This window comes from Herpailurus yagouaroundi, unplaced genomic scaffold (assembly GCF_014898765.1).
Source record: "Herpailurus yagouaroundi ecotype Mexico unplaced genomic scaffold, PumYag 142, whole genome shotgun sequence".
NCBI lineage: Eukaryota > Metazoa > Chordata > Mammalia > Carnivora > Felidae > Herpailurus > Herpailurus yagouaroundi.
In genome coordinates this window covers 50838951-50856517 of record NW_024412397.1, presented here as the reverse complement: position 1 = coordinate 50856517, position 17567 = coordinate 50838951, and the positions used below count along the sequence as shown (strand labels likewise).

Genomic DNA, 17567 nt, shown 5'->3' with positions numbered 1-17567 from the left:
TAATTTGGCCCTCTTCTTTCAAGTGGTAAATTTTCTCTTTATGATTAGTGATATTTTTTATCTGCTCATATTAATATGTGGAGATATGGATCATTCAGCATTGGTAAGTGGCACCCAATCTGAAATTAGAGACCACTGTTCAATACCTCACGGTGAGTCTTAACCTCTGCAGATGGTGGTGCTAGGTTGGAAGTTGGTTTCCTGTCCATCAGTTGGCCCTGAGTGGGAAAGTAGTGCTTTCCCTTTCCTCCTAGGAGATAATGGTTGATGGTGCACAGGATGCTGAGCCACCAAGCCTCAAACCTTAAGTTGAGAGAAAAAGGTAGAGGGTGAGGACGGAAGAAAACAAAATATTTAAAACTATGCCCAGGAGAGAACTTTGGGTGTGACTATTGGCACGTGGAACTCAATGGAAGCAAATAAATATGAAGTCTACTAAGTGTCTGAGAGAACCGTATGATCAGATAAGCTGTAAGCCTGGCCTTAAAAACCTTTAATTGTGGGGCGCCTGGGTGGCGCAGTCGGTTAAGCGTCCGACTTCAGCCAGGTCATGATCTCGCGGTCCGGGAGTTCGAGCCCCGCGTCGGGCTCTGGGCTGACGGCTCGGAGCCTGGAGCCTGTTTCCGATTCTGTGTCTCCCTCTCTCTCTGCCCCTCCCCCGTTCATGCTCTGTCTCTCTCTGTCCCAAAAATAAATAAAAAACGTTGAAAAAAAATTAAAAACAAAAACAAACAAACAAAAAAACCTTTAATTGTAAAAAAAAAACCTCTCAGGACCCCAAACTTGTACTAGCAGGAAATGGGCTATGAAAATCGTGAAGTCTCCAAGGAAGGCATACTTCCCAGTGCCCACTTAAGATATGACCATGAACGATATTGAACAGGGAAGAGTCTTCCAAAGTGTGGAACAGAGGCTACAGAAATTAAGGCAAAGGGGTGGTCATCCTTAAGAGCAGAGCCAAGACATAATCATAGCCTCCCATTGCTGAGGCACAGGATCTTCACAATAAGCACTTTGGAAGGATTCTATTATTTATAAGGCCCCTGACTGCTGTGAATCTCATATTTTTCACTGAATTTGAATTCTGATGCAGAATATTTATGGAGGAGCATTTGGAAATCGTTGTTACGGGGAAGAGTGGAGGGATTCGCAGCAGTTAACATTTTACAGTTTGCCAGGCACTGTGCATTGTCTCAGTCCACTTAGCTACTCTCTGAGGTATGTACTATTGTGATGTTATTTTACAGATGGGGACACTAAGGTGAGTCAAGAACTTGGTCAATGTTACATAATGGGTAAGTCTTAAAGCCAGGATTCAGAGTACTCACTCAACCTTATCACATTGTATAATCACAAAAGTCTATTGGGCATGATGAGGAATATATAAACCCAGGAGGGGCTTATATATAAACAAATAAATTCAAGGCAAAGGAATGTATTATCTAATAAAGGAGACATTAAAATGTTTTCAATCTACCAGAAATAGATTAGCATCAGTAACTTTTAACCTTGTTAGGGACTTGTCTGGTTTATTGATGAATTATCAGTTCTACTACACAATCTGGCTTACACTAGGTGCTCAATAAATATTTGTTAAATGAATGAAGAATGAATACCAGAGTCCTATAATATAAATCTAAGGTCCTTGAGCAATTGTCCTTTGCAATTTGTCCTTGAGCAATTGTAAAGGCAAATTTGCCTTTACATCTCCAGAGTCTAGCATGGTTGGCACTAAACAATGGTCCTTGAACTAAATTGAGAGAAAATTGCACTGTGATTTTACTTTAAGGCTGCTCATTGTTCCCAGTTTCCTTATCTTTAAAGAGGATGGCATCCCCCCTCCCAACTCTACAGACCTTGTGAGGGATTGAGTTTTTCAAAAGATTCTCTGTCACCTGCTTTAACCTTTTGTGAGCTTAGTTTGTATTCACAAGGTCAACTTGAAGTCTCAGGTTTCTACTGTCATTTCCACATGTATGTCTAGTTCTCATGGTGAGTTTGGATTCCTTTTCCATATGTTGAACTATATTGTTAATCACCTGCATCTTTCTAGGTTGTAGTTATTTAAAAGTCATGCTGACTTCATTTACTAAGCCTATATTGTATGCAAGATCCAGAACTGTGGGTATACGGCAGCGATTGAGAAAGCCATGTCTCCTGCCTTCCTGGCACATGAAAGTGTTTCTATGTGATTTTAAAGGCCGGACAATAGGGATTCAATTGTAAAACAAAACAAAAAGCCATTTCTCCTTCTTATCACCACCAGGAATGCAACGATTTTAAAGGAAATGGCAGTTGAGTGTGTCTTTCCAGTGCAGGAGGGAGAGAAGACAAATTAAACCACAAACAAATCGCTTGCTTTTGCTAGTGTTAACTGAACTATGTCTTGAGTTATTTTCTGGTAATTCCAGACTTCTAGTCAATTCCCTCTGGATTGACCAAAAGAGAAAGGGGGAAATTGTACTTGGGTTCTTAAAAAAAAAAAAAAAAAAAAAAAAGGAAAAAAAAAAAGACAAGCAAACAAAACGTAGACTTAGAGATCTTTTGAGATCTACTTTAATTGAAGCTGTCTTTAAACTATAATTGACAATGGTATAGCAACAATAGACTGATAAACAACCTGCCCCAAGACCAGGCGCTGCTGTAGCTTCCCTATTTCCACCAACATGCTGAGCTACCCAGGGCTATACTTGTCCCCAAGACACTAAAAAGAGATCAACTTTTTTTACCTAAACTTTTCCACCACTTCCAGGATGGAGCTGTTTCTTCCAGAGTGTGGGCAATTCAGTAAAGGCGTTTAGTAGCCCTATCTCTGGCAACGACAGTTTTTTTAAATGGAGCTACATCTCTAGTAACAGGAACCACCAGCTGTGAAAAGTGGAGCTAAATCTGTCACTATCCGCCGAGCATCTCTTGAGAACGTTTGCTCCTGCAGCACGCTTCATGCTCCAGGACCCATTGGATGTGGCTGCGGGTGGGGCGGACTATCCCTCTTGGTCCCTGAGGAGGCTCCGGACTAGCCCCGGCGAGCAAGCAGCCTCCCCCTGCGCTCGCAGGGTCCGCGGGCCGGAGGGCGGGCTCATTCGGGAGGTGCAAAAGTCGGCTCTGGCCGGGAGCTCCCGGGTTTGTTTGGTTTTGTCCGCGTCCTGCCCCCCGCCCTACCCCCCTTCGTGCAAAAGGCCAAGGGTTTTTGACCCACCATTGCGCAGGCCGAGTTCACACTTAGGGCCCTTTAGCCGCCGTCCTGGGACAGAGAAAGCAATCGCGTAATGAAGCGAGAGCACTCTGTGAATGAACGCGGACTCGGCGAGAAATAATTTTTCTTCCCGGCTGAGTGCGTCAGCTGCACTTTAGGGGGCGATCCTCTTTCCCAGAAGACCCCCTTACGCCACCACCCTCCACGCCCCACAGTGGCCACAGGCATCATTTGTGCCGTGGAGTTTGGAAATGGAGGCGGGAGCACAGGGGACTGAGGAGGGGTGGGGGCGTCCTTGGAGGGGCGGGGAGGGAAATGTGCTCCGCTACACTCAAGGAGGGCAAGATAGCCCTAAAGGCCACTCGCGGGCGCGAGGGCTGCAGGAGGCCGAGAGGCGGGGCGGCGGGGGGGGGGGGGGGCCCCCCCGCGGGGGTTCTGGGGAAGCGGGAGGGGCAGCACCTGAGGAATCCGCCTCCGGCCTCGGCGGCCGCCGCCTCGCTCCGCCCCGGGGAACTGAGCGCGCGGCGAGCGCGCCTGCCAGAGAGACGCCAGCCACCGGCGGCGCTAGCACCTCGGAGGAGGGCGGCCGGAGCGAGCGCAGCGCAGCGCTTGGACCGGGACTGGGGGTGGGGAGACCAGCCCCGGCCGAGGCGAGGGCCACCCCCTGGTCCTCTGCCCTAGCGCCCCGCCAGGACCAGGTGAGCGGCTGCGGGGACTCCGGGGCGCGGGGGCGGGGGTGGGGGGGGTGGTGGTGAGAGGTCGCGAGGCGGGCGCGAGCGCACGCCTCTGCCGGGCAGGAGCTGCCCTTTGGCGGGCTGTGGACACCCTGCCTGCGCCGGGAAGCGCTGCCGCTGACTTTTTGTGGAGGACCGGGAAGGCGGAGCGGGGGGTGTGTGAGCGCCACTGTGTTTGTGTGGCGAGGGCAGGCGCCAGTGGCAGCCCGGGATCCGAACCCCTTCTCCCCGCCGCCTCGCGTCAGCCCGCTGAGGGGACCCAGCCCGTGCGGTCCGCGCTCGGAGGCCAGAGGCCTGTCACCGCGGGCTCTTCTCGCTCCCTTTGTGGCGGGAGCGAGGAAGCCCGAGAGTGGGATGAGAGAGGCTGAGGCGCCGCGGGGAGCGCTGAGGCGGAGGCGGCCGGGGGCGCGCCGCGAACCGGCCTCCCGGCGCCTAAGGGGCGTGTGAGGGGGTCGCCCGGAGGGTGGACTTCGGGCGGGGAGGCGTGGAGGTGACGGGGGGGGGGGGGGGGGGGAGGAGGATGGGGAGAGCTCAGCTTGGGAAAGTTGAGAGCGTCCGGCGGTGGCTGCGCGGTTGCTCCGCGTCCACGGGTTTCTTTTCCTCACATCCAATGTCACTTCGTCGCGAGCGCGCGCGCGGCTCCAGCCATCATTTCCATTTTTCTGTGAGTGCTGGAGGACCACTCTTAACCGGAATGAGACACAAAGGGTTGTGTTGACAGCTGACCCGGACACGAGTAGACAGCGAGGGGAGGTGTGTGCCCTGGCCCGCGAGGGTGGCGATGAGGCGGCTTGTTAAAGTAAATCAATTCCCTCAGTCCGTCTTCCGAGCTCCGTTAAAGTAAATTATCTGGACAGACCTCGTTCGTGGGGCTTCTGAGTTAAATCGAGCCCAAGTAAGGTCCAGAACGCGATTCATCGGTACGGGGACAGCTGCTGCCTCCAGCTGAACTGACCGGGTCCTGCAGAAACTCATTCCATCCTGCTCCTTTCCTGTATGAATGCGACTGTCGCAAGGTCCTTATCCACCCTACCCTAAGCCTCTGTCTCCTGTCCAAAAGATAGAAACCAAATTTCAATTTCTACCTTTCACACCTGTACAACGGCTCCCCTCCCCGAAATCGCACTTAAATCTCATTTTAAAACCTAGCCGTTTAAATATGGGGAAGAGCTTTTCTGCAAAAAAAAAAAAAAAAAAAAAAAAAAGGGGGGGAAGAGCTTTTTTTTAAAATTAAAAGCCCCCCCCCCCCACTTAAGAAACCTCTCATCCCTCTGTACATTTTCTTATGCTTTGGATCCTGGAATTCCGTTTTGAGTTTTGTGACTGTGCTGGTTCTTTTTCTTTCTGAATATTTCTATGTGATGTTACAAGTTGCAATGCTGAAATGTTATGTAAAAGAGAAAAATAAAATAATTGTTTCGTTGAAAATACTTAGTAATAGAATTCCATGGATATAGGCATGTGTTTAAAGGAAAATTTTAAATTGATATTGAAAAGTCATATGCAGTATGGAAACCAATTTGACAATAAATTTCATATATTGAAAAAAAAAAGAAAAGTAATATGCATAAGGTAAGAATTTCAAACAGTGTAAAGTAAGTCTTCTCTCACCCACTCCATACCCCCAATGCCCTCCTTCCCAGAGGCAACCACGGTTGTCCAATTTTGTATATCCTTCTGTGAATCTTCTATTAAAATGGAATTACATTATGGAAATAAAGGCTGAAAAGAAATGGAGTACAAGTAAAGACCAACCTCCGTATCAATGATGATGACTATGTGATTATCCACTCATGATGACTTTAGAACCGTTTATTTGGGCTAAGGCCCTTATAGTCGAAGATCAGTTAGAGTGCTAAAAATCTTGAAACATGTACACTGTGGAAAGCAGGACTATTAAACCATTATCCCTGCCCCTACCCCCCCCCTCACTAAATTCTCTACACTGGTTTTTTATAACCTTTTTTGAATTTTTCCCTCCATTTTGGAACTCCTTATGAAGTAAAGGATGAGTACTGTAGCTAACTCTGTCCAGTGCAGTGTATTATTAGACATTGAAAAGACATAACTATACACTCCCATTGGCACAATATGAAAACTTAATGGTAAGGGAGAAATACGGAGGCCAAGTTTAAGACATTTGGTCACATCTAGTTCCAGGCTTGCATTTACCATAAACTAGCTAAATGAAATAACTTTCTTGGAAATGCTTCCCCCCCCCTCAGTTAAATAAATGAAGTGAACTACTTGGTTTCTAAGAGTCCTTCTAATCCAAAATTTTGTGACGAAAATAATAGTTCTGCAGGTGTTCTAAGACTAGCTAAGGATAACCCAGTTGGACCTGTGTGTATTAGACAATAGAGTGACACACACAAAAAATCCTGATTTGTAGATTCATAAAAAGGAAGTTAGAGGTGTTTAAACTACATTCCTGTTCTTGTGAGATTGATATCATTGAGGAACAGCTACTTCACTTTCCCACAAAATGTCTGTTTATGTTACTGATAGAGGCCGAACTCTGCGCTGAATGGGCCTCTGTGTATCACCTTGTATGGCTAAGGAGAGTGAAATTTTTCCCTAAAAATGGTGCCATTTTTAGGGAAATTACTCTCACTGAACTCTTAACTTTTCTTTTTGGTAAGTGGAAATGAAGTTCTTTTACCTACTTCAAAGAAAGCTGACATAATTTAATTAGTAATTCTCAAAAGCATTTAGAATGTGAATATTCTTATAACTATTTTAGTTGTAAGTATTCACTTAGAGGTCATGTTCTTAACAGGAAACTTTTCTAATCTCTAAAATACCTGCAAACTCTGGGCAAATGATCCCTGATGGGTGCAGGGAGCTGAAGAGTGATTGCAAGGTTATGAGAGTAAAAAAAATTAGTTGATTTTAGTCGCTATGTATGATCTCAACTAAGGGGTTTCAAAAGTACACTGTAAATGGTGATTGCAAAAATCGTAGATGTTAAGAAGCAGGTTTCATACTTTAAAGCTTCAGAGTCACCAATAAGGAGTATTATGTAATTATTTTGAATAAGTCTGTAATATGAATACATTATTAGTGAAGTTTTAGGAATGTTTGGGATGGTAAGAATATAAGTTAGAAGAATGAGTTTGTAAGGGTGCTTAGAGTAATCTTGATTGACAAGACTGACAAAAACAAAAGAAAATTAAGTACTAGCAGTGAAGTTCTTCTAAAATGGTAATAGTTTTTGTTTCTTCCAGCTCCCTTCTCAGTCTTGCCATATGAAATATATATTTTTACAGATGTCGTATCATACTATAGTTACATTTCTACCCTGATTTTTTCCATAAACATTTTTTTACAATTTACTCCCTATTATTTGTAGTAACTTCATAATAGTTTATCCAGTTAAGGTACCATAATTTACTTAGCCCTTCCTCTATTAGGGAATTTTCCAGTCATTAAAAAAATATGATGACTGTCCTTATGAAGGTAACTTTCTTTTTCTTCCCCTTCCCCTCCTTCTTCTCCTTCTTCTTCTTATTTTAACTTCTTTAGGATTATTTTTTTAGAGAGGTAGTAATGGTATTGTAAATAAGTGGGCTCTAAAATTAAAGGTTCAGGATTCAAAAAATAGCCCCATCACTTATTGGCAAAATTGGGCAAGTAGCTTATTTTATTGAAACTTTAGCTTCCTAAGTTATGTAGCATTCTACAGAGTTGTTAAGATAAAAAGCAATAGCATGATGAAAACACAAGTAAATGTTAGCACTTATTTTTAACAGGACATTTCCAGATTCCTGGTAATTTCCAAATTACTTTCCCAAAGGATTTTATAAATTTATACTGTCATTGACAATCTATGTGTGTGCTTATGTTGTAGTAAAACATATATGTTATTGCAACTAATTTGATCAATGTAAAATTGTATCCCTTTGTTTTGATTTGTATTTCTTTGGTCTTGTGCAAAGTCAGAGGTGGTTTTTTTTTCAGCAGTATTGCTACAGTTTTCTAAATGGAGTGGTAGACATTTTATGGCCTCAGGCATTTTGAACTAGACTATAAGACAAGCATATATGACGGCTCAGTTACAACACTAATCAAGTGTCCCAATAGGTTCTTTCAAATTAATAGTACTGTTTTTTGTTTTTTTGTATTTGCCATCTATGTATCAGTATAACTAATTGTTATTAGTTATTATTATTTTAAATCTTAGAAAAGTACCTGTTAAGGTTAGTAATATATCAATTCTACTTAAGTGAAAATGCAGTCCTTTTTTTTTCCCCGTTGAAGGGCTGATTTATAATTAGTATTGTGATCACAATTTGGTGGATTTTTGTTAGGAATGCTTCTCAAAACTTGGGGAAAAAATCAGAGAGAAAGTTTCACGAGCTCTAATCATGGTATCTTTTAGCTACAAATGGATAATGAAGTTATTCCCTCTGACTCGAGTTCTTATATAGTCAAGGTAATTTAGACTACACAAAAGCATGCCCTTGTAAATTCTGGAGTTCCAGCAGCCCTGATATTTCTGGCAAACACACACCCAATGTGGATAACAGCAGCTCTTTGTGCTGCTGAGCCCCAGGAGGGCTCCCTATTGTGTACTCTTCCTTCCCTCCCATTCTTGACTGACTGGTGATAGCAACTCCTCCAAGTCCAGATGTGAAGCTCCCACAGCAACTCCTCTCTTTTACCCAACTCTGTATTTACTCTTACTACCTACTCCTTCAGCATATTTGATTTTCTCCTATGATATGGAGAATTCAGTATCTTTTCAAGGTTGTGGTTTCAGATTTTATTTTTCAAATTTTCTGTGCTTTATGAATGTCTTCAACAGTCTTCTGAGTAGAGGCTATAGGCATGATTAACATAGATTAACACATAATCAACACTTGATAAATGTTTGTTGTTGTGAACCATCCTTGTATGGTCTTTTCCCTTCCTGGACATGGTTCTATTTTTATGGTACCAACCTGGAGAAGCAAGTTCCAGTTGTGTCCTGGGTTGCTGTGTTTGCCTGTATTACCCAGGTTAGGAGGTGGGAAACATGTTTGTTCTAGCTCTTTTAATTTCTTATGTGTTTGGGTAAATTCTTAACCCCATGCCTTACTTTTCTTGTGTAAAATGGAACTAACAGTGACTGCTCTAATTGTCAACTTTCTGCATAGGATTATTGTGAAGATAAAATGAAACAAGTGTGGACATGTTTTGGGAAAAAAGGATGTACAAATTCATTTTAAAAAGGTTGTTAAAATTACACACAATCACTACACTTCTAGGAGTGTCCACAATTTTGAGAAAACCTCACCTCAATGTAGAGCTGCACTCACAGGTTGGAGTTAGATGAAAATTCTTGGGGCCCAACCCAGCCTATTCAATCAGACACTCTGGGGGCAGGACCCACCAATCTGCACTTTAAGAACCTTTCTGGTGCTGAACCACTGCTCTAGGGAGTAAGAAATGTCAACAACCACTAGAAAAGTATTCTTCTGCTAGTTAAATATTAGCTATAAAATGACCCAGAAATATCATAACATTGCTTTCTATGAAATAAACGTATGAAATGAAATTTAATTATTATGAGTTGCTGTTGCCTTTTAATCTCTCAAAAGTTAACTCAGGGGAATTGTAAACTCAGGTGCCTGTAGGGGTCACGTAGGTAATCTGAGTGAGTGAAGCAGAACACCTGTAAAATAATATGGGCTGATTGGTTCTGGTGGACAAAGAAGTCTGAAGGTGGCAGAATTTCTAAGGCTTCACTGATCTTGCTCTGTGGGAGTATGTGTCACTGTTGCCAGATCATTTCATTTTTCAAGTGGAGCTGAGAATTCATATTTTGTTATGCATTTAAATGTTGGCAAGAAATTTGTAAGAAAGCATATGGATCCAACAAAACAAATTTGGAAGCCAGATAATTTCCAACCTCTGAGTTAATTAACATGGGTGAAAATAATTTGCATTTGAATGAGTATGATGGCAGAAGAAACAGCCCTGTTCAACATTATTAATAAAGAAATGCATATGAAATGCATATGAAACCACACATTTTTAAACTTTCAGATTATAAAGATTCAATAGATCATTAACATCTAGTGTTGGCAATGGGGTAAAGAAATGGTTATTATTATATACTAAGAGTGAAGCCAAATACTTACAACTTTTCTGAAAAGCAATTTGGCATCATGGATCAAGACTTTAAATGTCTATCCCTGTCCTGTCCAATATGGTACTTCCTTGTCACATGTGGTTATTTAATTTTAAATTAATTAATATCATATAAAACTAAAGCTTTAGTTTCTCAGTTGTGCTAGTCATATTTCAAGTGCTTAATACCAGCATGTAGTTAGTGGCTACCATATTGGACTGTGAAGATAGAAGATTTCCATCATTGGTGAAAATTCTGGTGGACAGCTTTGGTTCAACTCTTTGACCCAGAAATTTCCCTTCTAGGAATTTGTTAGAAAGAAATAATTAGACACATGCACAAAGGAATATAACAAAAGCATCATTATTTATAAGAGTAAAAACTTAGAAACAAATGAAACATCATGTTTTTATTAAAAATTAGGTTGTAGGGGTTCCTGGGTGGCTCAATTCAGTGTCTGACTCTTGATTTTTGCTTGGGTTGTGATCCCAGGGTTGTGAGATCAAGCCCTACATGGGGCTCTATGCTGGGCATGGAGCCTGCTTGAGATTGTCTCTTTCCCTCTGCTTCTCTCCCCTACTCATGCTTTCTCTCTCTCTAAAATTAAAAAAAAAAAAAATATATATATATATATATATATGTCATAGTATATATTCATGATATATTGTAAAGCAAAAAATATCCTTGTAGACTCATTTTATTTATTAGATACAGATATCTTGGATACATAGAGAGTAGGAGAACAATTTTTCCCTACTGACTGGCATATGTGTAGAATGAAGCTTTCTGTCTTTCAGCCTGCAGCTCTTCTCATACAGTAGAATGGGTTGCCTTTCACTAAAAAATGGGCACAGGCATTATCAGTATCACACAGGTTCCTGTTAGAAATTCAGAATCTCAGGCCCTACTCCAAGCCTACTGTATCATCAGAATCTCTGGTAGGACCCAGGAATCTGTATTAACAAGCTGTCCACCTTCTGGTTGTATTTGCCTCCTACTGCTGAAGGTCTCAAGCTTTATTTGTTTTATCTTGGCCAAGTGAAATCTCCTTGAACTCTAAGTACTATTCTAGGTGCTGTGGAAACCACAGAGAAGAAAACTAACGAATATTCCTGCTCTTTTGGTGATCAAACAATAAACGAGAATATGAGCAAACTCTGTTGTAGTTTAGATTGCAAGAAGTGCTAGAGAGGGAGATGAAGCAGCAAAGGGGAAGTAGAAAGTGAGATAGGCATTGTGATTCTCTACAAGGTGTCACTGAGAAGTGACACCTGAATGAAGACCTGAAATCTGTGTGAATCATTGGAAAGTTGAGAGGAAGAGTGTTCTCACCTATTGTGGGAGGGCTAGCTAGGAGGCCAATGCCACTGAAGGGGAGAGGCAAGTGAGGGAGTGAGTAGGGGATTATGTTAGAGAGGTAATCTAGATTTTTTGACTTCAAAATTCTTTGTTCTCTCTAGTGTACCACACTTCTCAAATTCTTTGGTTAATCAGTTTGTAAAGAGATCAGACATCCCTAAATTCACTGTTTTTCAGGGCGATCTGTCAACACCTGCCTTATTCGCCTGGGGTGCTTGTTAAATGCGGATTATTGGTCTCTTGACCTAGTGAATAAGAGTTTCTGGGGTGGGACCCTGGAATGTGCATTTTAACAGTCTTCTCAGGTGGTTTTATGGACATAAAAATCTTAGAACCACTCCTCACATTTGTCATCCTGGACATTTAGTTTCTGTAGAACAAGTATGCCTAAAATTATCACTATTGTGACCTCTACTGTCTGTGGAGGTCACTATGTGAAAGAAGATGTAATTGGTATAATGTCTCATTTATTTCCTGCATTTTAAAACCAATTAAAACAACAGTACTTATACTTATGTCTACAGACATAGAGATTTATGTCTGTATCTATATTGGAATATTCAAGGAGACTGTTACCATCATTCTTATCCATCACAGAGGGTGGGTGAACCTTTCTACTTGAAAGTCTGTCTCCCCCTCATCCAGTCTGTTCTGTTTTTTCAAAAGGGCAACTTTAAATTTATTTGATTTTTTTTTTTACCATGTCTTCATTTCTCTCTCCTTCTCTTTTAACCTCCTTTCTTCTTCCCTTCTTGAAATCTAACCTTCCTAAGTTAAATGCCATTAACATTTTGGTGGCAATTCTTTTATGCATCCCAAAGCATATTTATATACATTCACCAACACAAATAATTTTACATCATGGGATAATATTCTGTTTTGCAAAAAACTGTAGTCATATCTTAAAAAAATTTTTTTTAACATTTATTTATTTTTGAGAGATAGTAAGAGACAGATCACAAGCTGGGAAGGGGCAGAGAGAGAGAAGGAGACACAGAATCTGAAGCAGGCTGCAGGCTCCGAGCAAGCTGTCAACACAGAGCCTGATGCGGGGCTTGAACCCACAAACTGTAAGATCATGACCTGAGCTCAAGTCGGATGCTCAACCAACTGAGCCACCCAGGCACCACTGTAGTCTCACACAGTTTTGACTATAGAGTCAGAAAAGCATTCATTTACTTCAGGTTAAACTGAAGAGGGTAGGTCCCTTTAGAGGAGGTACTGTGGCATTATATAGTCTGTGTTTTCCAAAATGTTTAATACAGTGTTGGATGCATGGTGAATACAAAGTATTCACTGATTAATTACACTCTACAGAACTGACAGTCTACATTTTATATTTAATTGGCAATTCTTTGAAAAATCATAACACTGAAATATTGGAGATGGAAGATATATGATGATAAGAATATTTCCACAATATTCTTCCTCAATTTCACTTGCTGAGAATACACCTGAAAACTCTACATAGATTTCTGACACATATTATGTGAAGATATTCCCTATAAGGTTTAGATTTGCAGCATTTTTTTTAATGGCTGTTTTAAAAAGTGCTCTGATCCCTTGATTATCTAGTGGAACATAAGCTAATCAAACCTCTGGAGCCAAAGCTGATAGAGAAACTTGCTGTTGCAACTGAACTAAAGGTTTATCTCCTACTCAACTAGAGAATCCCAGGTAGTTGTTCACTCTGATGATTTAGTAATCACTTGAGAATTTTTGGAGCAGAGGTTAACGTCTTGGCATATTAGAGAATGGCTAGACCTATATCTTCACAAGTTGGGGCACCGTGAAAGATCAAAGTAGACTAGTAATATTACTACTAGTAATAGTAATAGAACAGCAGCATTTCACTTAGGACTAATATAGAAATGTTTTACATTCTCTCGTGCATAATTTCACAGGTTGTATTATTCCATGGGTAGGTGTGAAAACAAACAACTGCATTTTCTGATAGGCTCATCTTGTTATAATACAAAGTCAATCTAATTTCTTATTTAAGAAATAAAATCTCTATTGAACAAATAACTATTTCCCTCTGAAACTCTTGATATAGTTTTGACTCTGAGACAGATGATTCATAATTTGATTCCAAAACAGTCACATTTCCAAGATAATGTATCAACACACTAAGCACAATGCCTGGTACAAAATAGACCCTCAGGAAATGTTAGTTTTTTTTGTTGTTGTTGTTGTTGTTTTGTTTTTCTCATCAGACTTGCTGAATTGCAGTCCCCTGACTTCATCAGAGAGTAGCAATTTATATTAACTGGTTTGCCTCTCCACTAATATTACCAAGTTCTTTATTTTCTAGAAAAGTTAGACCATGTAAAAACCAACTTTTCTCCTCCATGTTCATATAAATGGAATGATCTAATAACAGGTATGGTATTTTCATAGTGTTTTGGTCGAAGGATGTATAGAAGTTGTTTGATATTGCTATGTATTAAATGGACCATTTGCACAATCTACTGAAGCTATGTTGGAGTCTGGAAGTTAGAGTGTCTGGGTTATGGTATTTCAGATATTTTAAATGTTTGAGGTTTTTTGTCATCATAAAAACTCATGAGTCCGTGGTATGCCTTATCTCAGCGTCTCCCTCCAGAGCAGGAACTGTGACTGAACAGTGTAATACATGGAGTGGTGGCATATCTGGAATTTCAGAGAGTGTATGTATACATCAGAGAATGTGTGTATGCATAAAACGTAGCCTTTAATAAAAAAACAACCATAAAAGTCTTTAAGACTCATATATGCTTCTCTGCTTAGTCCTTTCCTATTATTTAATCATTTAATTTATAGCAGGAATGAAGAATTTGATCCAGTAACTTAATTAATAAAAATTAACGTGCCCTACTTCAGGTATTGTGCACATATAATTTCTAATCCTCACAACAGCCTTGTAAAGTAGACATTGTCATTCTTATTTTTACAGCTAAGAAAACTAAGGCTCAGAAAAGTTTAAGTAAATTTCACAAGAGTCCATAGGTAGTAAGTAGAAAGATCAGAACTCAAACCTAGGGCTGGCTGATTCCACAGCCTTTGTTCTTTCTTCTAAGTCATACTCTTGGGTAAATGTCTTATTACTCAACTAGATTGTAAGATGTGGATGTCAGGAGTTGTACCTTATGTTTTGTATTATCCAGAAAGATAACTTTTGGCAAATGTTGCTGCTCCTGCTGAAGGTGGTGTAGAAGGTGCTAATGGGCATATTAACTCTTTCAGAGCACCAGGGCACCAGTTAGCACCTTATTTTGGAGAAACAGACTGTACCAGGGCTATAGCTTGGTTGGTAAGGAATGTAGTGGGGGGTCAAATCTTGGATGTACTCACAAAATGTGAATGAACACTCCATGAGTGCAAGTAGTTTGTCTCTTTTGCCCACTATTCTATCTCCACACCTAAAACAAGCACATAATTGTTCCTTAATGAATATTTGGTAATGAATGAATGAGTCAGTGAATGACTTCTGTAGGGACATGTTCCCTTTTTTCCATGGCTGTGGAATCCATTCTTAACTTGAGCCAAACTTCTTTCATACTTAAGCCACTGACTCCAAGGGACCTGGGAGAAGGGAGGGTAGACAGAATAACATAAGCTTATCACCTCTATTGGAAATACTGAAATGCAGCCCAGGCCCTGTGGAAACTAGGTCAGTAGCATTATCTTTTGCATAAAGGATGCTAACAAGAAAAAAATAAATCCAGAACAATTCTGTGGCAGAGATGTATGGAGATGAATTTAATTTTCTCTCTTTTTGAGTTTTACAAAATGATTTCTTTGTAATCCTTCATACATGATCAGTTTATCACTAAATTTACTTATTTACAAGTCACCTACATATTTTAGGTAATGTGGGCTTTAAATTTGCCAAGAAGTGGCCTAGTTAATAAAAAATAATTGAAAGCCATTTATTTTCAGGATAATAATACATAATGGAATAGAGTCATGGTTTTAAAAGTCTGGAAAAAAATGTTTTGAAAAATGTGATAAATCTCTTGTACTGTATAGATGTTACAATTAATTTTGCTCATTAGATTTCAAATTGATAAGAATTCTAAAATCAAGTAGCATGGGTTTACTTTAGGTACTGTTACAAGGGAGATTACCAGACATCTGTATGGTGTTTACCCTTGGGAAGCTAAAGTTCATGAATTGCAAACAGGCACCATAATTCTATCTTAGAGTAAAGTTTGTGTTTAACCTGTACTGATTTTTTTTAAGGCTTTGAAGTAGTAATTGGCAATAGCAATTATAATATCAAACTTCCTCTCAGTTCATTTGGATAAAAAGTAATTACTGCATCAAATACATTTGTCATTTCCTTAAAAACAATTTTTCTCTTCATAGTTTTCCTAAGCAAAATGTTTATATTCAGACTTCTCCATTGGGCAGGAAATTAACAATGAAAGTCAACTTAATAAGTCTTTATCAAGTACCTATAATTAGAATTGTGATATTAGAGAAAGAGAAAGGAAAATAAAGAACTATCTCTGACCTTAGGGTAGCCAACAATCTAGTTAAAACATAATTATGTGGCTTGTGGTTTTGTAGATTCAGATCTAATTTTGTTTTAACCGTGTTCCTGAAACCATTACTAATGTAGTAGATTTATATAACATGATATGTAAGTGTGCCATTTGTTCTGTTACCAAATACAAAAATTATGAAAGAATTCAATTGCACTGATATCTAACAGAGATTTAGTATCCGTTAATTTTTTAAATTAGAAGACATTTTTAACTTTGTTCATAAAGGATTGAATGTAAAATTTGAAAAAGTGCTGGCGATGTCAAGGAAATCATGGTGTGAGTCTTAAGTTTGTTAGTGACACTTCATGGACATTAAGGTATCTATAAATAAAACCAAAACTGTGATATATATTTTGTGTGTGTATGAATTTGGTCACTACTTAGCTCATATCTTTTTTTCTTTAGTCTTATAGAGCAGAAACTAATTTTAGTAAATGAGCTCATTTTGGGGTGTTCTTTATATGGTAAATTTAAGGTATAAGAAATTATCATTTAGAGAGACAATGAGTAAAAGCTTATTATTCAGTCTATGTTTAAAGCACATTTACAGTTATATGAGGTTACTTACTAAATTGATATATTACTATTTTATTAATGCATATAGACTATATTGAGAAATAAACATTTAAAGATCAAAAAGCATTCCCTTATAAATACAAGTCACTCTTTAGAAATTTGGATTCTCATCAATTTTCATCAATGAAAGGAATGCACACTCTAACTTAGCTCTTGATATATGTGTCTCATTATTATATACAGTAATAAAAAATAAGAGTAATCAGCACTATATTTACCATACTTTTGACTTGAATGGAATTGAATTTTATACCTGAGTTGTGGCTACCAGAGAAAGGAAGATATGTATTAAGGAAAGAAAAGAAAATAAAGACTTAAAGGATTACTAGAGCTCCATGCTATCTACAGTAGTTTAGCTTTAAACTCTGTTATTCTTTTATATTAGGGCTTATTAAAGAACAAGATCATAATTTACTGTGCTAAATTTTAACTCATTACATTTATCTAGTCATTTATTGTTGTTGATACAGTGTTTGTTTTTATCTTATCTAAAACCTGGTTTTCCAGAAACTTATGTGCATGAGAACTCTGTTCTGTGTTGACTTTTGTTAGTAGTTCTATTTTGATCTCTTTAGATCTGTTCCCTTAACTCTTATATTAAGTTAAAGCATTAGCATATAAATCCTATTACAATGATGTGTAAATAAAACAGACTAAAAATAGTTGTGTAGTCACAATTTTCTCTCTCCTAAGAATTAGAGATTTAAATCTCTGAAAACACTAATGTGTGTGGGATGGTTATGATAGTCCAGCTGCCTTTGTGTGTGTTTCATTTAAATGCAAATTTATCTTAGAGACTCTAAAGATGAGCTCAGAAAGTAGAAAATTTTAATTTGAATAGTCATTTTCTTCTTTTTTTCACAAATACTGAAATAAATCCTTATTTTACACTAAAGGAGAAAGCTTGTTAAGCAGCCAAAACTCAACTACCTTACTTTAAAGGTTCTTAATGGATTATTAATTTTTTCACATTAGCAATTTTGCCAAGATTATGTAATTATATTAAAAGAAAATTAATTTAGATGCTGTAAAAGCACAATATAACAACAGTTCAA

The 17567-nt window shown here is 39.2% G+C and overlaps 1 protein-coding gene across 4 annotated transcripts in view; it reads left to right on the top strand.

The window, feature by feature from the left end:
- Positions 1–3740: 3740 nt before the first annotated feature.
- The window catches only part of GREB1L (GREB1 like retinoic acid receptor coactivator), a 283415-nt gene continuing 269588 nt past the window's right edge, over positions 3741–17567 (top strand). For all 4 annotated transcript variants that reach the window (XM_040479257.1, XM_040479256.1, XM_040479255.1 and 1 more), the window contains exon 1: positions 3741–3894. The gene's annotated coding sequence lies outside the window, so the exon portion shown is untranslated. The remainder of the gene's footprint in view (positions 3895–17567) is intronic.